This window comes from Gadus morhua, chromosome 18 (genome assembly GCF_902167405.1).
Source record: "Gadus morhua chromosome 18, gadMor3.0, whole genome shotgun sequence".
NCBI classification, from domain to species: domain Eukaryota; kingdom Metazoa; phylum Chordata; class Actinopteri; order Gadiformes; family Gadidae; genus Gadus; species Gadus morhua.
Window position 1 is genome coordinate 22,578,551 of NC_044065.1, and position 26,461 is coordinate 22,605,011.

The following is a 26,461-nucleotide window of genomic DNA, read 5'->3' on the forward strand; positions in this document are numbered from 1 at the left end:
GTTTGTTTCTTTGAACAATGTTGATGTTTTGATAAGCCACTGATCTCTTCTTTCAAATCGTAATAAATATTCAAAAGGTCACCATATTACATTTATGTGTGTTCTTAAAGTCTCAAAATTGAACAAGACCAAAAACCTTTACCCACACACACACACACACACACACACACACACACACACACACACACACACACACACACACACACACACACACACACACACACACACCAAAGACATTGGTGTCATAACTGTTGTTCTCATAGTTAAGTCCGTGCCCTCCAGTCCCTTAGAGAGCTGTGTAGTCCCGGGCGACCAGTGACGGACTGGGATTAAAAAACGGCACTGGCATTTTCACCCACCAGCGGCCGACACGGGGACGCGCACGCGCGTGCCCGCAACACACAGATATAACTTCACATGCACGGAAATAACACACACTTTTGTAGCCCCATTGGTGATGAACTCTCTAACTTTAATATGCATAAAGACTGACTGTCCTCACTGTCCTCCTGTTTTACTCCCTGCCCCTGGTCTGTTTGCTCAGTGTCTTGAACATTACTGCTAGCGCTGGTGCTACTAGCTGAATCTGCACTTGGCGGCTTAAAAACCAAATCGGTCAGTTTCGCGCATTTTTCACTGTCAGCCAACCGTAATTTCCTGGATTTCGCTCTCTTTTTCTCCGCTCTTCCCTTCTGTCGCTTAATTCCTCGATTCATAGGTCATACTCATAGTAACCGCAGCAGACTCTGGTATCTTCCAACTTTCAACTTCCAACAACCCCCTTGCACAGACGCGGTCTGATTCGGTTTTGAAATTCCCAGAAGTCATTGCTTCATATAACTTTTGTAAATCAATAATAAAATTAAAAATACAGGCAGATTTGTTGTATTTCAATTTCAAACAATGCACTTTTTAAACATCTGATTGAATAAGGCTACAAAATAATGTAGACCGATTTAAATATTAAGGGCAACCATGACTGTAGTATATAGACACTCATATCTGGTATAAACACTGATTAGTTTCCTATTATATAACATGAATAGGGATTTATCGACAAATGGCTAATTTCAAGCTTTTAACACTAGATGCTTGATAGTTGGCCAAGAGATAATGTGGGGCCGCGAACCCGACAAGCATGCCACCCCGTGATTGGCCGGCCCAAACAGCCCACGAGAGGCCGCGGCCGCTCTGGCATCTGCCCGAATGCCAGACCGTCCAGTTCATCACTGCGGGCGACACATGTCAGTTACAACCCGACGTTTGAATGCTGACTGGTTCTTCATCAGGGAACCGTCCTCTATCAGGGTCCTCAGATAAGTTGGTGCCTCTTTCCCTTGAGACCGATCTCCCCTTTCTTCTTCTCTTCTCGTCTCCTTCCCTCTGCCCTCTTCTGTATGCATTCTCCAAGCCTCTGAAGGGGTTTGATCATAGGCGATCACGTTCCTCGATGACTTCAAAGACTTCAAAGACTCCTCCCCTTGTTCCCTCTGAAACCTTTCCTACCCTCCCCTTTCCTCGTCTCCTTGTCTCCTCTCCTTTTGTCCTCTCCTTTCCCCCCTCCTATCCCCCTCTCCTTCTCTGCTCGCCTTTTCTCCTCTACTTTTAACCTCTCCTTTTCTCCTCTGCTCACTCATCCTCTCGTTTGTCAACCCTGTATTTTTTTTTTGTGAAATTACAATTTCTCAAGCTCGTTTGCATTGGTCACTGGCCACTAGAAGGAAAGAATAGTGGAGGAATAAATGAAGGGGAGGAACGCCTAAGGACTTTTACAGGTTAACAACCTACATGTAAAGCTCACATAGTGATGATCGCATACCTTCATCAACAGTCAGGATGTACTTATATTTCCTTTGATGTGGTTTTGTGTTGGAGTGAGGGATGTCTGATCCCCCGCTATAGTATCTCTCTCCCCCCAAAATGTATTGGCTGATGCCAAGCCCACACTCCTCACACACACACACACACACACACACACACACACACACACACACACACACACACACACACACACACACACACACACACACACACACACACAAACACAAACACATACAAACACACACACACACACACGCGCGTACACACACACACACACAAACACACACACACACACACACACACACACACACACACACACACACACACACACACACACACACACACACACACACACAAACACACACCGCCCAAACACACACACACACACAAACACACGCATCAACATATACAAGCACACAGATTTGAGGAAGTTGAGACAGCTGTAGACAGAAAAGAGGGGGGAAATTGAAGAAAATAAGATAAAGCAGTTTGCAAAGATTCAAGATTCAAAGTTGAGGCGTGTGACAAATCGAGGAATTGTGATAGGATTAACCAGAGGGCACCTCACTTTGTACTGCACCTCATTGATTCCAAGGACCACAGCCTATCCTGCCGTTTCCCTTGAGCTATATTCCCTAAAGTGGTCAGAATATGAAGTCTGAATATTTTTTGTCGCACGCAAAACTTGGCTTTGGGCGTACGTACACTTTTAGTAACGATCCCACGCACAGTTTTATAAATGAGATCCCTGGACTGTCTGGTTGGCCTGCCTATCTCTGTCTGTCTTTCTGTCTGTCTGTCTCACTGTCTGTTTGTAGGTCTAATCGGCTGTGGATTATCTCTGTCTATCTGCAAGCTTGTCTCCCTGCCTGCCTCATTGTCTATCTGCTTATCTGTATGCATGCCTGGTTAGGTGTCTGTCGGCGGGCCTGACTCCCTGCCTGTCAGTCTGTGTGGAAAACCCTGGCAGGTGGAACATGTTGATACGTCTTTGCCGCTGCAAAATGGCACATTAGCATAGCGCAGCCTGACTCGACACTTCTAGGTTGCCTCAGATTCAGCCAGCCCGCTAACAGATGGCCTTTGTGTGCTAGCATGGCTAGCACGGCTAGCACGGCTATGAAGGCTGTAGAGCCGGCGGCAGCGACATCGCCGGCTCTATGACAGAGCTAACAATAGCTGCAATTACTGTCAAGAGCTAGCCACCCTGGTTTGCACACATACAAACACACACACATAAACATCAACACACACATACACACACACGTACACGCACACAAACGCACACACACACACACACACACACACACACACACACACACACACACACACACACACACACACACATAAACATCAACACACACATACACACACACAAAACACACACACACATACACGCACACAAATGCACACACACACACACTCACACACACACACACACACACACACACACACACACACACACACACACACACATAAACACATACAAACACACACACACACACACACACACACACACACACACACACACACACACACACACACACACACACACACACACACACACACACACACACGCATCAACATATACAAGCACACAGATTTGAGGAAGTTGAGATAGCTGTAGACAGAAAAGAGGGGGGAAATTGAAGAAAATAAGATAAAGCAGTTTGCAAAGATTCAAGATTCAAAGTTGAGGCGTTTGACAAATCGAGGATTTGTGATTGGATTAACCAGAGGGCACCTCACTTTGTACTGCACCTCATTGATTCCAAGGACCACAGCCTAACCTGCCGTTACCCTTGAGCAATATTCCCTAAAGTGGTCAATGCAAGGGGAGCTTTGCTGTTGAGCATCGCAGCCCAACCTAGCCTCTGCGCTACCTTGGATGTAGCGGACTGCTCAACACACTCAAAGCTATTTGAACTTTGAACCTGGTTGATGCAGCTTTCTAGAAGCACATCCAATCATATAACAGCTTTGTTTGAACTTATGAGACCAACAGAATCCAAACACTCACCATAGGCGCATTCCAACTGAGGGACTTTTCCCTCTAGTGAGCCCCTATGGGTAGTTAGAAGCCCAGGCAGTACCTGCCTCAGGGTAGGAGCTTTCTGAGCTGCTCCTAACCAGTCGACGCTGGATGGATACGGTTGAAGTGGGTCATCGACATTAGATACGAAATTGAGTATGTATTCAATATTTTAGATTTTCAATCAAAAACAATCTTTAAAAATACAGAAAAACCCTTTTCTAAGAGGTTGCATTGAGAATGTGAATGAATGAATGGCCCCCGGAATTGCGGGCACCGTGGCAGCGCCCCGGGCAACGCGGGCACCGCAAAAACAGATTGCGCACAGAGGCCTAATTAGGCCTATATATTTTTTATATGAAATGCAACAGTCTCTTCTTGGTGACTACGCTCAGAGCAGCTGGAACTGAAAAACAGCAAGAGGAAGGAAGAAAACGGGCCATGAAACAAAATTAGGTCATTTCTTTTTGCTATCGGCCATATTTGATTGTGTTGTGTTGGTTATTGAACTGATAACCCGCAAACTTGGGTTATGTTCATCAGTGTTACTATAGAGATCATGACGGTAGCTGATGTAACGGGAGTCCGGGCGTGTGCAGGACCGAACCGCGCTGTATGACCAATGTTACACTGAGCATAGACAGTGAAAAGTAGCTGAGACGGTAGAGGGGTTAGAAACCAATAAATGTAAATAGGCTATTTATTTCAGGTAGCCTATTTTTGCACCTAAAAGATTTGAAAACAATGAATCCCCCCCAAAAAAAGAAAAAAAATCCCGATCCCAGCACCCCCTAGGTTGTGGGAAACCATGATGTATGGGATTGACGCCGAGGGGAACTCAGTGAGCGGGCGTAGCCAAAACACTGAGCCTCTTCCCAAGAAGTATCTCGTCGGAACACGCCTCATGTTATTCATTTCTAAACCCAGAACCATGTTTCCGTTGTTCAAAAGTGTACTTATCCCCATGGCTTCTGCTGTGGCCTGCCTCAGCTGCTCCCCCTGTGATGGGACACCTTGGGGCACAGCAGTTTCATGCAGTCAGCTGCTCCTGGTGAGGTGGGCCTGATTACTCAGGCTCACCAGCGGGTCGCTCTGATAAAAGCGTGCGTTCAATGAATAAATTTAAATCCTAATGAGTTCCGGTTGCATTGTGCCCAGATTAATTCAACACAATCCTGCAGTGTGTTTCTCTTCCGGCCCGGTCCCCGTTTTTCTCCAATTTAGTGTCTTCACTGGCTGTACAGACGTACAGGTGGGGTCGGGTAGGAGTTGCCATGACAACCAAAGGTTTGTAGGTCATCGATGGGAAACGATGCAAGACGAAAACCGTTTTTAAATTTGGAAAAACTTTTATTTTCAGCCATCACATTCGATTCTGTTCTATTTTTTTTCTCTCTTTCCAGCACACACACACACACACACGCAAGCACACACACACAAACAAACACACACGCACACACAACTGAAACTGAAACGAGACAGGGCAGAAGAAACAGAGGATTATTAACTAAGGCCAGACCTGAACAGACAGACAGAGAGTTAGACCGCCGGCGTACGAAAGGGAAAACAACCCCTTACAGACAGACAGGCAGCAAGAGAGACGGATATCCAACTCAAACTAAGTCAAAACTGATATTGCACTTCATCTAACCGGAATATTATAACAAGATAACAATATATACTTGTTTTTGTGTAGATACAATATTAATAAAGAAAGCAAACATTAATATTCAACATCATCTCCCAGTGCCGGAACATTTGAAGTCCCTGGACTGTGAAAAACAGATACCGGATTACGGTTGAACGAGAGAGAGATAGAAAGAGAGAAAGAGAGAACAAGAGAGACAGAAAGAGAGAGCAAGAGAGAGAGAAAGAGAGAGAGAGAGAGAGAGAGAGAGAGAGAGAGAGAGAGAGAGAGAGAGAGAGAGAGAGAGAGAGAGAGAGAGAGAGACAGACAGACAGACAGACAGACAGACAGACAGACAGACAGACAGACAGACAGACAGACAGACAGACAGACAGACAGACAGACAGACAGACAGACAGAGGGGAGAAGAGGGCAAGACAAAATTGGGAAAGAAAAGGGTAATTACATACACTCCTGATAACTCACGGTTATTGTAATATGATTTCAAATGACATTTAAGAAATGAATTGACCTCTAACCTCACCAATGCGACAGAATAAGCACACTACCATTTCAAACACCACCTCTTATACACACACATTCACACACACACACACACGCACACGCACACGCACACGCGCACGCGCACACACACACACACGTCAGTTCTCATTATCATCCCCGTCCTTCTTATTTCAAATGAAACATGTCTCCCTCTTTCCTTCTCCTCATTATTTTTGTCAGTCTTTTCTTTGTGAATATCACACCTCCTATCTCTTTACACTTCTCTGCTGTTGCGCTCTCCTTCTCTGCTTTTCTCCCCTCCTCCCAACCCCTCCACAACCTCATCCTCTCCTCTCTTCTCCTCTCCTCTGGCCCTCTTTCCCTTCCCTTTTCTCCTCCACCTCCCTCCTGTCATTTTCCCTACATCCTCCTTTATCCTTCTTCATCCCTTATCTCCCCCTCCTCCACCTCCTTCCCCCACACTCCCTCTTTCTGGGTTCTAACCCACTGACAAGCCATGACATTCGTCAATCAACCTGGGTGCCAATCACCGGCCACGTTGGAGGCGGGACAGGAAGCAGATCATCGAGAGGGGGAAGATTCAAGAGACCCCTTCATTTGAGTTCAAAACCTTTACAGATAAATGTTAATGAATGGACTGCAGTGGCCCCTCAAATCGCTTTGCAATATTGCCTAACATTCTCCCATTCATGCCATTCACGCTATGTCAAAGTTATCTCTGAATTGTGTTGCAGAGATATTTACTTTAGTTTACAGAGTTAGTCCTGCCTCTACCAGAGCTGGAGATAGTGCTTTGAGGGTAACGGAATGATATTTCATGCCAAACTTAAAAAGACTCTTCTAGACTGGTAAATATATGAAATGTTAAGTGTGAGCTGCTGGTTCACACCAATTAGAAAAGGTGCTGCGCCCTAATAGTTTGGACTGTGGAGGAGTAATTCTTCACAAACCTTGGGTGGGTTTAATTTTCACAAATACAAAAATAAATATGACCGCAAGCGGTGATTAACCGAGCAAAATTAAAGTCAAGAACACACTAAAGGAAGATATATAAATATAACATAACTATGAAGGAAAGATGTTGATGAAGGTGTTCCACTTAATGCAATACTGTCCCTCGGCTTTCAGGTGAGCTGCAAAGCAATGGCCGAATGTCATGTTCAGAATGCTATAAAGGGGATTCGAACACTCAACCTAAGGATCACCTGTACAAGGCATTATCCCATTGAGCCACTAATAAACCTGAACTGCAGCCTCAATCACATGGGGAAAATGTCTATTGATAAGCATACAACAGCCAGAAAACTCCAAGCACACATTTCTCAAGTGAATTAAGGGCTTTCTTCAAAGAATATACCTGAAAAATCTTTGAAATTTTGTAGTCAAGAACACTAATGGAAGAAATATAAATATGAAAGAGTTAATTATGAAGGAAAAATGGTTAACGAAGAAGTTCCCCTTAATGCCATGCTGTCTCTTGGCAGTCAGATTCTTGGAAACTAATGAGATAATGAACTAATGATCTGATTCTAGCGATTAATATTATGAAAGAATTTTGAGTCCAGGTCAATCTGGTGAGGAGAAATAAGCCTAATTCATGATTTTTTAAAATAGCGCCACCTTTGGGTTGCAGTACTACATTTGTGTTATGGGTAGTGGGGGCTATTGGTAACCATACCTGACAATTTCAAGAGTCTTTGACTTACGGTTAAGGCTGCAGTATGACTTTTACAGAATTTGAGGGAAAAGAAAAAGTGCTACAGAAACAATAGGGGAACAAGCAGCTTCGCTGCTCGGAACCCTAAAAATAAAATCAATCCAACAATCAAACATAAAAGAAACACAAGGAGCACAAGTTTTAGGTAAACACCAAACAAACTGAGAGAGCTTTTCAGAAACAGCGCCAAATATAAGTAAAAGATGTGTGTGACGTTTAAAGGAGTCCGCCCTCTCTCTGTCCTCCAAAGGATTTAAATCAATCAATAAAAACATGACACCCAATTTGAAACGAGACAGCGTAAGAGTAAGTAGTGCATGTTAAACAGGGCTGCTGACAGGGCAGTATGGGGTTGACGTACATCGCACAAACACACACACGCGCACACACACACAGAATACACACACACACACACACACACACACACACACACACACACACACACACACACACACACACACACACACACACACACACACACACACACAGACACACACACACACACATGCACACAAAGGGGGACTTTAAAAGGAAAGTCTGGAAGGCTTTTAATAGACAGTGAATGAAACACATCTCTAAGGTATTCATGGAAAAGTGTCAAAAATGGTGAACGTTGCTGTGCCCAAAATATATCTCTCTCTCTTGCGTTTTTTTACTCTGTGAAGTTTTGGATCAAAGCATAGTGGACTGCAGTGATGGTTCCTCTCCTGTGAAGACATCATCTTCATCGTAATCATGATCCTCATCATTGTGGTTTCTAATAATAATATTGAATTGTGGAACTGACATGTACCATTATATGCATACACACATACATATATACACATACACACCCACATGCATACGAAGAAACAGACACACCCACCAACACAAACAGAAACAAACGCACACACACACACACACAAACACACAACAAAAACACATACACACACGCGCCCACACACACACACACACACAACAAAAACACATACACACACACACACACACACACACACACACACACAACAAAAACACATACACACACGCGCACACGCGCACACACACACACACACACACACATACGGAAACATGCACCCACACACACAAAGATAAAACGCAGACTGGTTGATGGTATACAGTATTCAAAAGTCAAATCATTTGTTTGGTATTTGTGAAACGCTCTCCGTCATCACGCAGACCAAAGCAAGGATACCAAACAAACACACTGGATGGACCGTATCAATATACTGCAGGCGCTTTAACACAGCCAGTTATCCTCTCCATCTCTCAAACAGACATACATATGAACAAACACACACACGCACACACATATATAAACAAACACACACACACACACCTAAAAACAACAACACACACATATAAACAAACACACAGAGACACACCTACAAATCCAAACACCAACAAACAGACACAGACACATACACACTAGGGATGGGCAAAATGATTATTTTCCGGGAACTAGTTCTTTCAGTTCAGTTCACTATAACGATTCGTTTGTTTGATTCGTTACGTCAGATTACGTAATTTGACAGGGAATCTCACAGGTGTCTGCCCCGCCCCCCACCCGCGAACGGCCCTGAGCATAATTTAAGTGATTTCTAGGCTCTACCCCCGTGAAAATCGACAAGATACACAATATTGTATAACCAAGCGTCCCACCAATATTTATACCACTTGCTTACTCTCTATATGTCATTCATGGTTTTATATTTATAATTTTTTTTTTTACTTTACATGTAATTCTTCATTATTACAGAACTTTCATGGTCAAAAATAAAAAATACAAACTGCAGTATAATTTCTTTGTTTGTTCCTGAATTGACATAGAATGGAGCAAAGACTCCTGGGATTGGGAAATGCGTTTATCCAATAGCAGATGGAGGTCAAGTCTATTTTCGGAAATGTAGGGGGATATATGAGTGGCCCCACGTCGAATGGTATGGCCCAAGATGCGTCAGACAGAGAAAGCGCGCAATTTCGACGGTACAACCTTGTCATTTGTTTACCCAGGTGCCATGGCAACACCATTGCTACCTCTCATTGGCTGAATCTTTGAGAACGTTGTAGACTCAATCGATATAAGGTTGCGGGGAGACGAAGCTCTGTTCGTTTGTATATTTTATTTACGTGACCAAATTTTTGTTTAATGTTAAAAAAAAAGAATCAAAGAACCAGTTCTTCTTGTTTTGGGGAACCAGTTCTTGTCGTTGACGTTCGGGATTCGTTCGTTGTGAACGAATCGGTCGCGACCGACTCATACCTAATACACACACACATATAAGCTAACACACACACACACACCTACAAACACACACACACACACACACACACACACACACACACATATAAACAAACAGACACACACATTAACAAAAACACACATACACATCTACAACAACAAACACACACACAAACACCTCACACACAAACACACCTACAGACCTACAGACATATAATAACCCATACACACACACATCTACACTTGCAAAAACACACACACACACACACACACACACACACACACACAGATGCACACACTTGAACTTACACACACACACAAACACACCCGTCCTCCCATCATTACTCCAGTGTCTGGTCTGGCAGGCGCAGGCAGAGAGAGATTAATTGCATCCATTGCCATGGAGGATTGTTTAATAAACATGTTTATTATCTTCCTTCAAAGTGCCATCCTTTGATGGGGATCACACACACACACACACACACACACACACACACACACACACACACACACACACACACACACACACACACACACACACACACACACAGACACAAACACACGCACACACCCTGGGTCCCCAGAATCATTGGAGACAGGTATGGAGAAAAATTTACCCATCGGCGTTTGAAATAATAATTCAAATATTGAATAATTAAGTAGTATGGAAATGCTGGTGCGTTCACACAAACCTTTCTGTGTTACATATAAGGGATATTTAGGATAATTTAAGGATTCCCACACAGGCCCCTATTTCACCACCTAGTGTGAGTGGGATTTTCAATTAAAAGCTGCCATAAGTGGCAGTGTCCACACAGATGTATGCTAGGTAAATCAGTCTACCAATCTACCCAGTGTACTGTACTTACTGGGAGGCTCATCTATCATCTCAACAAACTCATACCTGGTGGTCTAATAGGGCCCGTAAAGCTGTAGGATCAGACCCTGCCTCGTTTGCACTAAAAGGACCAGGAGGAATAATTTGACTGTTGCTCAGCAGTCGCTATCCTGAATTCAGTTTAGCATGGAGGTAGAGAGAGAGAGCGAGAGAGAGAGCGAGAGAGAGAGAGAAAGCGAGAGAGAGAGAGAGAGACAGAGAGAGAGAGTCAGTGAGAGACAGATAGTCAGTGAGAGTCAGTGAGAGACAGAGAGTCAGTGAGAGACAGAGAGAGTGAGAGTGAGAGTGAGAGAGAGAGAGAGAGAGAGAGAGAGAGAGAGAGAGAGAGCAAAGATAGTGTTAAAGAGGGAGGGATAGGGATAGAGTGTGCAAGAGAGAGAGAGATTTAAAGAGAATGATAGAAAGAGAGCGGGGTGAGTTTAGAGAGAGGGGTGGGAGACAGGGAAACAACATCAGGGGGAGGTAGAGAGTGAAAGAGGTGAAGGATGGAGTGAGGAAGGGGAGGTTGCTATTTTAGTGTTGAGTATATTCAAGGCTAGACAGAATACAAATTCAGTGGTTTCTACTCACTGTTTGGGGTAGTTTGCTTGCATTTCTCTGTTTATGAGTGAGTCTTAACCAGGGCAAGGAAAAAACCTCTGGGGCAGCTGGATGTAGTTTTAGGTTGCATTAATGTTGTGAATGCTTATGAGCTTAAAATAAATGGCAAGGTGATAATATTTTAGTAATCCCGGAAGGGAGGTTGTTAAAGTAGCGACTTTTAACACAAAATGTGACGTAAAGTAAAGCAACATGCATAGAATATAAAAAAGGAAATAACCCTGTCCACTACATTGATATGTTTGTGTGTGTATATTTATACCGCAGTGTTGTTACTCACTTTTTGATAAAAAAAAAAGAGGGAGGGATAGGGATAGAGAGTGTGCAAGAGAGAGAGAGATTTAAAGAGAATGATAGAAAGAGAGCGGGGTGAGTTTAGAGAGAGGGGTGGGAGACAGGGAGACAACATCAGGGGGAGGTAGAGAGTGAAAGAGGTGAAGGATGGAGTGAGGAAGGGGAGGTTGCTATTTTAGTGTTGAGTATATTCAAGGCTAGACAGAATACAAATTCAGTGGTTTCTACTCACTGTTTGGGGTAGTTTGCTTGCATTTCTCTGTTTATGAGTGAGTCTAAACCAGGGCAAGGAAAAAACCTCTGGGGCAGCTGGATGTAGTTTTAGGTTGCATTAATGTTGTGAATGCTTATGAGCTTAAAATAAATGGCAAGGTGATAATATTTTAGTAATCCCGGAAGGGAGGTTGTTAAAGTAGCGACTTTTAACACAAAATGTGACGTAAAGTAAAGCAACATGCATAGAATATAAAAAAGGAAATAACCCTGTCCACTACATTGATATGTTGTATATTGTGTGTGTATATTTATACCGCAGTGTTGTTACTCACTTTTTGATAAAAAAATAATGTTACTGATGAAATTAACTACTATCACTCCGTGTTGGTCGCTGTGGTACTAGAGGACTCACCCACACTGGCAAACTCACTGAGAGTCAATCAGGCCAACCCCTAACAAAACACATATCCAACACTCTATTACATTGGTTTCAAAATAATCCTTTCATTCATTGATGAGGCCTTGATTGCCTGAGAGAATTGATTCGCTCTCCCCAGCGGACAGATCTATTCTTCCCGCCCTCCCTGGTTCATCTCTCCATCGGTTCAGCACTCACTGCCTTAGAGCAGCTCTTAAATGACAGAGGCGGTCGCTAACATGCATTAAACACACGTTAGTCAAGCCCGGGACGTCATTTCAAGGAACAATGTTATCAGCCACCGTGTATTATTCCATTTAAAGTGCATTTTAATGAACAAGCGTGTCCAAGTGTTAAATGTCTCTTGGTGAAGGCCCTTCATCTTCTGCCGTTCCTCTTCATCAACTTCTCTCCCTGTCGCTGCATCTATTTCACTTCAACTCATCTTCAATTACATAAACGCTTTATTGGCTTGACAAATGAACAGTGACATTCCCAAAGCATTCTGAAAATCAAACAATGAAGTTCAAGATGTAAACGCTAAGTGTATAATATAAAAAACATTTAAAGAATATAAAAGTACCATAAAAGAGGGAAATCTAAACTCAAGGGAAGGCTATCCCTATCTGTGTTTCTCTAAATGGCTGCGCCTCTACATGTTCCTCTACAAATCCATCTATAAATCCTTCAGGTCCACCTTTTTCGGTCTCCGAACTGCCTTATCCATTTCTGTCTCTGTCTCTCTCTCTCTCTCTCTGTCTCTCTCTCTCTCTCTCTCTCTCTCTCTCTCTACCTCCATGCTAAACTGAATTCAGGATAGCGACTGCTGAGCAACAGTCAAATTATTCCTCCTGGTCCTTTTAGTGCAAACGACTCAGGGTCTGATCCTACAGCTAGGGACTGCATGTGGTTGAGCAACCTGCTATCACGCGATTTTGTGCTCATGTGCACAAACGCTATTGAAGCGTTTTCCAGAGCACGATAGTCCGACTTTTTTCGTGCTACACAGAACGAAATGTAAACCATGACTTCTGAATGGGAGTGTTCTCAGACAATTAACGTGCTCCACAAAACGGTACGAGAGAGAGAGAAAGAGAGAGAGGGAGGGACAGAGAGAGAGAGCGAGAGAGAGGCTTCAGAAAGGGTGTTCTCAGATAGTACAGTGCACCCTAGTTATGTTTATGCCAAAACCACAAATGCTATATATATATATATATATATATATATATATATATATATATATTGCCTAATTATATATATTGCCTATATATATATATATAGGCTACATATATAATTAGGCTATAATTATATTATTTAGCGTGTAATGAGACAATCTATAGCCAAATTGTCGAAGATGCCCGAGAATCTCCGGAAATATCAGCATGGGAAATCGGCGCATCAGACCCATGAACCTATAAAGACGTCATCTCAAGCGGGAGAGAACGTCTGCGGTGCTGGTTTGTGTCACGTAAGTACAGGGCTCTCAAGTCTCATGCATTCGGCGTGAGACACGCAATTCAACCCATGCACACGCTCGAACCTGGTCTCACGAAAATACGTGACACTGTCACGTTATTTAATCTATTGAAACGTGATCAGGGACACGTAGGCCTATTTTCTAAATTTTGTATTTCAATTGGAAGTAGGCTATTAGTCGTGTCACTAAGCACGACTTCCAAACTAAGGTTCTGTCCGGCAGCGTTATCCCTAACGTCCCTTATGGAGCTCCGTAAAGATCATTCATTATTGAAAATTGTCTGTGATAACTAACAAATGACAGCTTTTGGCCACCCGTTTCTACTTAAAATTGTCTGTGATAACTAACAATATGACAGCTTTTGGCAACCCGTTTCTACTTTCACCTTTGATACTGAGAAATTGTGACAATACACGGATAGATTAAATGCAGGTGCGCTGCTCTGTAGGCAAACCGCAAAGGAAAAAAGGGTAGGGTAGCTGCTTCATCTGTTCTTTTTAGAATTGTATGTCTTGATGTTTATTTTATCTAGCCATCTATTCTCTTGTTTTTGGCAATGTGAATGAACGTCCGCGTCGATGCCTCGCAAGTCCAGTGTCGCGAGCGGACGTTGCCATGACATCTAGAAATCATACCGTATTTAATGGGTTATCATTAATATTGATGTGTAGGGGTTGATTATGGCTGTGTCCCAATTCCTAGGACGCATCCTTCGAAGGCTGCATTCGAAGGATGCGTCGACGCCGATTGCGTCACAGCGACGCGCCAAGTGCTGTCCCAATTCCAAGGGTCCTTCAAATGCGGCCTACGAATGCAGCCTTCTTTTCCCGGGTTTGAAGGATGCATCGGCTGTATCCTTCGCGGCCCAACGTATCCCAAGATCCTTCACGGCCCAACGTATCCCTCCCAAGATTCATTGCGCACTCAATCAATGGAGATGGCGGAGAATGGCGATTTAAGTTTTGCATTTAAATGTAAGTATTTGGTTTCTAGTCACTCGAGTATTTAACGATACAAATGTTTAAAAAAACAAGGGCCCTTAAAACTTTTTTCATTGAAGTAATAGGCAATATAAGTTAGGTAACGTTACAGTTAGTGACGCTGTAACGTTAACTAAGAACACCCGTCAAGCCCTGTAGTTTCAAATAAGAGGTCAAAATGGTTATGTTTACCGAAATTGTGGCGATTATATAGATAATTTGCTATTCTGTAACGTTAGATAAATGGACCAACGCGAACACAGGTTGTGGACCGTTTTCAGACCGTACCGTTACAGACGTTGGGATTGATTACAGAGTGAACTTGGTTATTTTGCTATTTAAGCTGCTTTTGTTTGGTAGTGTAAAGCAAAACTAATTCTAACATTTGGTTTTGGTTTAGGGAGCCAGCAGCATACTGCTCGATTTATTCTATTGAGGGGGGAGAACGATGAGCGGTTCACCGGGGTGAAATAGCCTACTCAGCAAGTGTGGCTTGGGGGAAACAATCGTTTATTTATATTGTTAGTTTATAAAAATTATTATAGGCCATTTATCTGTCTACATTTGACCATCTTGTAAAGGTTAGTTAAATTAGCCCTCATTAAACAGCAGGACAGATGCAACATCCCCAGAAATCTGTTCCAATTTGTTTTGATACTGCTGTTGTTGTTAACTGCCATGATTGATTTCCTCTGCCTTAGGATTGCAAGTATCCAGGGTCAGGAGAGGGGGTAGGTGGGAAACCCGGTGCTGCCACTTGGCCCTGGTTTGTCCCCATGGATGAGGTATTGGGACAGAGGCATTCCACCAACCCCCCTGTCCTAATTGCCTCCATCCCTGAGAACACACCAGGGCCAAGTACAGCAAGTACAGCAGTGGTGGATCAGGAGGTGGAGGACAAGGATCTGGAGGAGGAAAGACAGCGAGGGCCAAGGTCCAGAAAGAGGGACAGAGATGAAGACATGTTCCAGAGTCGCTCACTATCTTCCGAAAAGGACTCAAGACTCACCTGTTCAGAGTCCACCTCGACTGCATAGCCACCCTCCCCCTTCTGGCAACCATTGTACACTGTGTTGTATTGTATTGTATTATAGTACTTAACTGTGTAGCAACTGCAGTAGTTGCTATCATGGCTGTAACACGGGGAATTGATTAGCCTAGCGATTGTGGTACTTGCACTTGGTTCTATGAACATCCTTTCTGTACCGACAGCGATATATTGATGCACTTCTTATGACAAATGTACTTATTGTAAATCGCCTTGGATTAAAGATTAAAGCGTCTGGTAAATGCCCTAAATGTAAATGTAAAATGTAAATGTTCCAGTTAATAAAAGAGGACATGAGGCTACAAAGGGGGGAGGCAGAGGAGAGAAGAGCCCAGGGAAAGAATGGATAGGTTTTTCTCATTTTTGGAGCGTTTGGTGGACAAATAACTTATGTTCTGTTATATTTAAAAGATTGTTTATTATTATTTACATATTTATTGAAACTAACTTATTTAACTAACTTTTTTGATTAACTATTTATTAAAACCCTTACTAACTTTTTTGTATTGACTAATGTATTCGTATATAACTTATAAAACATACAACAATAAAACTATTTACAACAAACATTCATGTGACTATTTACAACAATTATTATAAAACTACTATATACAAAAACATAATGATCAATAATAATTTTTGTTGGTTTCTTTTTTTCGCGCTGTCCGGTTTAACTTCTGTTTACTAACAGGTCAGTTCAGCTGTCAGGGTTGCTAGGTGACAGGAGCAGCGCGTGGTCACGCAAGGTAAAGGGCGGTAACGGTTTGTTACGTAAACCAGAAATGCTCCGTAGGCTAGACCGTCCCATTTCTTCGGCCTTCGGAGTGTCCTTCGCGGTCTACGAAGGCCGCATCCTTCGAAGGACGCGGTCTACGAAGGATGCGTCCTATGAATTGGGACACAGCCATAGAACTCGTGAATAATATTGTTTAGACCACAGTCTCGGGGAATACTCGTATTCTGATTGGCTGCAGGGCGTGCATTAACTCCTGATATAGCCCTACAGACACCTGCTAAGTAGTTCCAGTCAGTGTTTAGATTCTCTGCCCGAGCCCGACGCGGGCCGGGTCGGGCCAATATTTCCCACCACTATACTCGGGCCGGGCCTTTGATCGAGCGTTTTTATTTTTATTTTATCATTGGTTTATTGGCCTAATCTGAGGAGAAATCTATGCCATAAACAGAAATATTATAGGCCTTTATTACACGGGTCTTCTCAATGCCGTGGAACGCTCCGTTCACTTGCATGGGTAGTAGTCCGTTGACTTGTCTACCCCAGGGTCTTCCGTTGCCAAGCGACGTCACCGTCTTTGCGGACAAATTATTTCTCTGCTGATCAACACTACGAATGGCCAAAAGACTTGTATCCCCCCCCCCCCCCACCCCCCCTTAAATAAATACTGTGGCAGAATTATTATTATTATTCTCATTCAACTTGAACATGTGTTTTTACAGTAGAGTGGTGGAGGGATGACGTTGGCCAACCCGGAAGTGAGCGTCACCCTGGATTCCCTCGACAAAAAGCCAACGGGTTTTGCCATTGGATTTTGGATTATTGCAGAAACATTTGCATCTTTGAAGCACCTCCTCAAAAACTGAAAATAAATAAATAAATAAAAATAACCGTGCTCCAAAGAACGAAAAGTAAAAACCAATGCATTCTGAAAGGGAGTGTTTCTCAGATTTTTCCATGCTACACAGAACGAAATGTAAACCCATGCAACTAAAGACTTCATGGTCATAATAATTTAAATATCATGGTGGGAAATATCGGCCCCACCCGGCCCGCGTCGGGCTTGGGCTCGGGCAGAGAATCTAAACACTGACTGGAACTACTTAGCAGGTGTCTGTATAGGCCTATATCAGGAGTTAATGCACGCCCTGCAGCCAATCAGAATACGAGTATTCCCCCAGACCGTGGTCTAAACAATATTATTCACGAGTTATAATCAACCCCTACACATCAATATTAATGATAACCTATTAAATACGGTATGATTTCTAGATGTCATGGCAACGTCCGCTCGCGACACTTGACTTGCGAGACATCAACGCGGTCTTTCATTCACATAGCCAAAAACTAGATGGCTAGATAAAATAAACACCAAGACATACAATTCTAAAAAGAACAGATGAAGCAGCTACCCTTTTTTCCTTCGCGGTTTGCCTACAGAGCAGCTCACCTGCATTTAATATATCCGTGTATTGTCACAATTTCTCAGTATCAAAGGTGAAAGTAGAAACGGGTGGCCAAAAGCTGTCATATTGTTAGTTATCACAGACAATTTTAAGTAGAAACGGGTGGCCAAAAGCTGTCATTTGTTAGTTATCACAGACAATTTTCAACAATGAATGATCTGTACGGAGCTCCATAAGGGACGTTAGGGATAACGCTCCCGGACAGAACCTTAGTTTAGAAGTCGTGCTTAGTGACACGACAAATACTTCCAATTGAAATACAAAATTTAGAAAATTCGTGTCCCTGATCACGTTTCAATAGATTAAATAACGTGACAGTGTCACGTATTTTCGTGAGACCAGGTTTGAGCGTGTGCATGGGTTGAATTGCGTATGTCTCACGCCGAATGCATGAGACTTGAGAGCCCTGTTCTTACGTGACACAAACCAGCACAGCAAACGTTCTTTCCCGCTTGAGATGATGTCTTTCTTTATAGGTTCATGGGTCTGATGCGCCGATTTCCCATGCTGATATCTCCGGAGATTCTCGGGCATCTTCGACAATTTGGCTATAGATTGTCTCATTACACGCTAAATAATATAATTATAGCCTAATTATATATATAGCCTATATATATATATCGGCAATATATATAATTAGGCAATATATATATATATATATATAGCATTTGTGGTTTTGGCATAAACATAACTAGGGTGCACTATCTGAGAACACCCTTTCTGAAGCCTCTCTCTCGCTCTCTCTCTCTGTCCCTCCCTCTCTCTCTTTCTCTCTCTCTCGTAGCGTTTTGTGGAGCACGTTAATTGTCTGAGAACACTCCCATTCAGAATGCATTGGTTTACATTTCGTTCTGCGTAACACGAAAAAAGTCAGACTATCGTGCTCTGGAACATGCTTCAATAGTTTAACGTTTGTGCGCATGAGCACGAAATCGCGTGATACCGGGTTTGGTTGAGAGCCATGTCTCCCCCATCCCCCCCTCTCCTCTGACTCTATCATGTCTCCTCTTCAGAAGTATCTCTTGTTTTGTTTCTCCCTCCGTCCTCTCCTCCCTCCACGGCCGTGTTGAGCTCTCCCAATCACAGAATAACAAACAAACAAAACACTGACATCGTCTTGTTTAGTGCTATGCTGCACTCACTGTTACACTTCAAATAAAGAGCATCATTCTGTCCACGCTGTGTGTGCGTGCGCATGACTAGTCCACTTTTAGGCAATTTGGCTGCTCCTCAAAGAACCCTGTGTGTTTGCCATTGGGTTGTGATTGTGTGCGTCTACAGGTACCTCCCTCTGTATCCCTGTGTGCGGAACACTCACACAAGCATCCTCCTTATCGTCCCTTCTCACCCCGGGGAGCTGTCAGGCTGCTGTGGTTACGGATAGCCCTGGAACAGACCCTGCCCCCTCCACTGTGTACCTGCTCTGGTCGACCACACTGTCTCAGAAGCACTGCAGCAGCGCTGCAACTACAGCTCAGAGTACGGGGAGGAGCGGGGTACTGTGTGTGTGCGTGTGCATGCTTTCGGGCATGTGTGCCAACCCGGTCTCACGAAAATACGTGACACTGTCACGTTATTTAATCTATTGAAACGTGATCAGGGACACGTATTTTCAAATTTCAAACTCATGTATTTCAATTGGAAGTTTTTGTCGTGTCACTAAGCACGACTTCCAAACTAAGGTTCTGTCCGGGAGCGTTCTCCCTAATGTCCCTTAAGGAGCTCCGTACAGAACATTTATTGTTAAAAATTGTCTGTGATAACTAACAATATGACAGCTTTTGGCCACCCGTTTCTACTTTCACCTTTGATTCTGAGAAATTGTGACAATTCACGGGTATATTAAATGCAGGTGCGCTGCTCTGTAGGCAAACCGCGAAGGAAAAAAGGGTAGCTGCTTCATCTGTTCTTTTTAGAATTGTATGTCTTGATGTTTTGATCTAGCCATAGATCTATTGTCTTGTTTTTGGCTATGTGAATGGAAGTCTGCGTCGATGCCTCGCAAGTCCAGTGTCGCGAGGGGACGTTGCTATGACATCTATACCGTATTTAATGGGTTATCGAAAATAAGACCCTTCAGGGCGAAGCAAGACACCTTCGCTGCGCGTCGGTGTACTGTTCGCCCTGGTGGGGCTTATTTTCCCGATAATGACCGGCATTCTATGCATTATCCCTTGCATATATATTTAGCAGAGTAGACCTAGTAACAAATGTGTACAAAGTTACATATGTATTAAAACAAATGTCGGGTTGAAATCGGGCTCGGGCTCATAATTACAGTTGATGTGTCGGGGCGGGACAGAACGTGTGGGCTCGGGCTTGATTTTCTTTATTAAACGAATGGGAAATGCAATAGGCCTATTTTAGGACCGAATCACCGTTAAACTTGTTTCTAATAACATTTCTAGCGAGAAATATACTTTTTACTTGCATAATCTTTAGTCAGTGATTACGTCTGATCTTTAGTTTTATAGGTATTAGGAAGATTGTATCGGCTCGCTCGCATGTTTCAACGACGTCAGGTTGCTAGGGACGCTGCTTTCGCTAAACTAGCAGCTCACGTGTTTCCTGCGTTTGTGTTATTAAACCGTTACTTTATGTATCTTTTAATGATATCATCTTGTTAGAAACACGTATATCTGAGAGCCAACCCAGTCGCCAAAAGCATACGACAGTGTACGTTTTCGTGAACACTGGATTACGCCGCATTTCAAAATAAATAAATAAATAAAAAATTAAATATATATATTTTTTGGAGCAAAATAACCGTGCACCAAAGAACGTAATGTAAGCCAATGCATTCTGAATGGGAGTGTTTCTCCGATTTTTCCATGCTACACAGAACGAAATGTAAACCCATGCAAATAAAGACTTCATGTTCATAATAATTTAAATATCATTAATCTCCTGAGTGTGTAGGGTGGTATTCTATTTTTTTCAACGGGGCTGCATCCAGTCACTTGACCGTCATGGTTGCTATGGTGGTTGCTATCAACTGCCCCCTCTAATCCTTACATGGCCAGGGACTCTCTCAATCGACGCCACTTGGCCCTGGGCGGGACTTTTACGTCCTACGTCACATGCTATGGGTGTGCATGTGTGCGCGTAGCCGTCACTCGTGATGGGTGTGCATGTGAGAAAGGTTTTGGCTTTTAGTGTCTATGGGTTGGTAATAACGGTTCTGATGATTTTTCTGATGGAAAAGTGGTCTTTTATTTCCGTAATCTTTGTTCAGTGAACTCATAAACCCGTTTGTTAGTTAGGAGTTAAACAAAATGCGATCTCTTTGTTTACAGGTACCAACGAACAACTGATGATTGGGGGTTCGATTCCCTAGTGATGCAAGGTTTTTTCTTTCATTTTGGACTGCACACACATCGCGAGTGACGGATACACGCACGATGTACAAACATCACTGTCTTCACAATTTCTAGGCAACCGAAGTTTAAAGATTGTCAAGTGGTTAACTCTTGAATCGCATGTAGTAAGACCTGATGGGTTAGTGGTCAGAGAACAACTCATTAACGCGGGGATAAGGGGTTTGATTCCTTAATGAAGCTAGCTTTTTTCTTTCATATTGGACTGGATGTTTGTATGCCATTTTGCGTAACTTGTAGTTTACGATGAAGAAATGTTACTGGGGTTAAGGTTAGGGTAACGGTAAGGGAAAGACACAAAGTGTTTTTGCAACACAATATTTCTGACAATAGCAAAGTCAAAAGTTTTGATGACTCCAGTAGGAAACTTAAGTTACCTAGAGAAATGCGTGAGTGCTCACAAAACATCAACAAGGCAGCAGTGGGGTACAGGGTGATATTTTCTGATATACAGTATAAAAGCTGAAACTATTAGCCAGGAGTGGGAAAGATGCAGACGCAGACGTGGTAAGCAATAACACACACCAACACACAGTTGCCTGTTGCAAAATGATTCAGAGTTTAATAGAAATAGTTAGGGTTAGCTGGTATGGCGTTATCTGGTATGGCTATAGTCTAATGTTAGCTTAGTTCGTGTTGTCTCGTCATGTTAATCGCTAGTAATAGTAAGTCATTTGGAGAAATATAGCCTATCATCACAGACTGTAGGAATGTCACCCACCCTCCATCGCGTACGACACTGACGCTCGTAATCCCGTAGTGCAAGGGAGTTCGTGCACAGATCCCTGAGACAAACGGCTACGCGCACACATGCACACCCATAGCGAGTTACGTAGGAAGTAAAGTCCCGCCCAGGGCGAAGTGGCGTCGATTTAGAGAGTCCCGGCTCTAAAAACCACGCGGCAAAGGAGCTGCCGTCAATTGTGTTGTTTTTGTCGTAAACTAGGGTCCTATGGTTAAAAAATAGACAGATATTCCAAGGTATCATTAAAAGCCAGATTGGATGTTTTTATTTTCTGCAGTTTAGACTTCTAATATAACCTATTTTTGAAAGCAAAACACCAAGCTCATTGATTTAACGGGGGAGGGTTATTGGAAACAATTTATTGAATAAATATTTGTGAGATGTCATTACTTCTCCTGAGTTTGCTTCCTATTTATGTCAAGTGTACACCCCTACTGTCCACAAGGATCCCCCCCCCCTCCCCATATGGATTTGGAGAATTGTTGCCACGTCCCAGTGGTGGAGGTATCATATACTGTATATGAAAGAGGGCATTCAATTATACTATAATGATCAATCAGGAGGCCGAAGCCCTAAAGGAAGTGATGCAATAGGTGACTGAGTCGACAACATTTGAGTAAGCTGTACCTTGGGGTCTCTTATATATCAAAGGGGGTCTCAAAGGACGCTTCAACCTGTGGCTCCAGCCCTACAGGAAATGACTCAGCAAGTGTTCCATCTCGTTGCACCTGCACCCAGCGGCTCGCTTGCAAGATTTTGGCCTGAAGTTCTTCCCAGACCTACACCTTAGCCATCCAACATGCATATCTGAGAATCAGGCCTCTCTTTAATAATGACAAAAAGTTATGAGAGAAATACACATTAACTTTTTGTTATCTCATAAGCGGCGTGGTGCCGGCTCCTTTTGACCTTTTGACCCCAGACTTCAAAAACGTGGCCACAGGCCAGCTGTGTCTACACACCTTAAGCTACAAATGTACACATCCATCCCACAAAAAATCGGGACTAGAAACTAACCTCTGTCTCATTTACATTTACTGTACTCGCCCCTTTTCCGGCCTTTTCGAGATAGCTAGGGATACTAAAATGTTGACACACATTTCCCGGGGCCCCGAGAACGACATATCCGAGATTTGGAGTTCTAGCCCTTAGAGAAAAAAAGTTTTCCCAAATGGACTGTCATTTGGACAAAGCCCCTCAGAAGTGTTGCCTGCAAGACCTAATGGTTCAGAATGTGGTGGAAAAACAGTTTTTGAGATAGGAAGATCCTACCGCCCTGAAATTTGAATACCTTATTCTAGGGCCTAACTGGGACCCCCGCACCGAAACTTGGCCCGGTCGGACCCCGAGGGCAGGAAGGGGGGGCCCTTCCTGCCCGAAACTTGGCCCAGTCGGACCCCGAGTGCAGGAAGGGGGGGCCTGGACTTTCATAATCTTCGCTCGGTGAATGTGAAGGATTTTGGTCGGATAGTTATGACGAAGAATCATAATGTGAATGGGAATATTCTATAAATGTCTTGATATCATCTTGCGTCTCAACACTTCTGCTGCAGCCGCTTGAAGTCTCACTCCGAGAACCTTAAAATATGAATCAATCCATTAGAAGTATGAAAATATCTTCCCGGTGGCGTAACGGGGCAAACAAGCTTTCCTTTGACATCTACGTTTCGAGACGATTGCAACAGTGCCACACATGATCATATTTGAATATGTTTCGGGGTAGTAATTAGCTGTCGATTTGGAGGCCTTTATCAATAATAAACAGCTATAGATTTGCTTCCCGATGGAGATTGGTTATTTAGCATCTACACGTTAAGCTGAGTCCAATGAGATCAAGCTCGCCCTCTTGCCAAACCGAGATCATGTCCTAGACCATAGCTGTACCATGTAAAATACATATTACCATTTGCTAGAGTGTCATGCTCAGCTCAACGTGTAGATGCTAAATAACATGTAACTTGTAACAAATTTCTATCGGGAAGCAAATCAATAGCTGCTCATTATTGATTAAGGCCTCCAATTTCGACAGCTAATTACTACCATTAAACATGTTAGAATATGCTCATGTGTGGCACGTTGCAATCGCCTGGAAGCGTAGATGTTGAAGGACACCTTGTTCGCCCTCTTACGCCACCGGGAAGATATTTATATACTTCTGATTGACTAATGAATTGATTCAGCTATTCCCCCAGAAGAATGGGGTCAAAAGGTCAAAAGGAGCCGGCACCACGCCGCTTATGAGACAACAAAAGTTAAAGTTTCTCTCATAACTTTTTGTCATTATTAAAGAGAGGCCTGATTCTCAGATATGCAGGTTGGATGGCTACGGTGTAGGTCTGGGAAGAATTTCAGGCCAAAATCTTGCAAGCGAGCCGCTGGGTGAGGTGCAACGAGATGGAGCATTTGCTGACTCATTTCCTGTATGGCTGGAGCCACAGGTTGAAGCCTATATGCGTCCTTATATTTATTTAATAAATTGTTTCAAATAACCCTGCCTCGTTAAACCAATCAGCTTGGTGTTTTGCTTTAAAAAATATGTTCGAGAAGAAGTCTAAACTGCAGAAAATAAAAACATCCATGCTGCCTTTTAAGGATACCTTGGAATATCTGTCTCTTTTTTAACCATCGGACCCTAGTTTACGACAGAAACAGCACAATTGACGGCAGCTCCTTTGCCGCGTGGATTTTAGAACCATGTAAGGATTAGAGGGGGCGGTCGATAGCAACCACCATAGCAACCATGACGGTCAAGTGACTGGATGCAGCCCCGTTGAAAAAAATAGAATACCACCCTCCACACTCAGGAGATTAATGATATTTAAATTATTATGAACATGAAGGGCCCTATTTTAACGGTCTGAAACGCAAGTGCGAAGCGCAAAGCGCAAGTAGCTTTGTGGGCGGTTCTACGGCGCTATCGCTATTTTACAGGCGGATAAATGACGCTTGCGCCGCGGCGCAAGTGTCAAAAGGGTTGTTCTGAAGCAGCCTAATTACCCGTAGGTGTGGTTTGGGCGTAACGTGCAACAAACCAATGAGAGTGCCAGCTCCCATCCCCTTTAAGAGCCATGAGCGCATTTGAATCGGACAAGTTGATATTTTGACAGCGTGTCTGCAGTCTCCGATGAGACAGATGCACATGAATTTCAAACTGCAAATGGCTTAGTTTATTGCCAAATAATATGGCCTAATTCACACATGGAATAAGGGGTTTTCTTCCACAACTTCAGAAATACTGAGTCCTCAAATAAATGTCGGCAAAGAAAACGTATGATAGGCTATAACATATGATATGCGCGTATGCGGTAACTGTGGTTCTATTTAATGATACGCAATACATTATAAACATTGTTTCTTATGAGTATTGTATGCTATCCTAATATGCATGTGTCCCCGCGGTAATAGACATTGCCATTGATTGTATTATGCGTTACGTGTTTAGTTTGCCCAAGTGAAGGAGTTCAAGTACCTCGGGGTCTTGTTCGCGAGTGAGGGAACTATGGAGCGTGAGATTGGCCGGAGAATCGGAGCAGCGGGGGCGGTATTGCGTTCGCTTTACCGCACCGTTGTTACGAAAAGAGAGCTGAGCTGCAAGGCAAAGCTCTCGATCTACCGGTCGATCTTCGTTCCTATCCTCACCTATGGTCATGAGGGTTTGGTGATGACCGAAAGGACGAGATCGCGGGTACAAGCGGCCGAGATGAGTTTTCTCAGAAGGGTGGCTGGCGTCTCCCTTAGGGATAGGGTGAGAAGCTCAGCCATCCGTGAGGAACTCGGATTAGAGCCGCTGCTCCTTTACTTAGAAAGGAGTCAGCTGAGGTGGTTCGGGCATCTGGTAACGATGCCCACTGGACGCCTTCCTTGGGAGGTGTTTCAGGCACGTCCAGTGGGGAGGAGACCTCGGGGAAGACCCAGGACTAGGTGGAGAGATTATATCTCAACACTGGCCTGGGAACGCCTCGGGATCCCCCCGTCAGAGCTGGTCAATGTGGCCCGGGAAAGGGAAGTCTGGGGCCCCCTGCTTGAGCTGCTCCCCCCGCGACCCGACCCCGGATAAGCGGACGAAGATGAGATGATGATGAGAGTGTTTAGTTTGCGTGTGTTTAAACAGAGCACACACGCGCGCCCGCATTCATTCATTCTTTTTAACACTCACTCGCGGTAAAACAATGTTTTTCACGATCAAATAGGCCTACTCATCAATCCTAAAAGTTATGGGCATGTAGGCCTACACGATGTCTGTGTCAA

The 26,461-nt window shown here is 43.5% G+C and overlaps 1 protein-coding gene across 1 annotated transcript in view; it reads right to left on the reverse strand.

Moving 5' to 3' along the window:
- Positions 1 to 26,461, reverse strand: part of LOC115530944 (glutamate receptor ionotropic, delta-1-like) — a 614,288-nt gene that overhangs the window by 168,441 nt on the left and 419,386 nt on the right.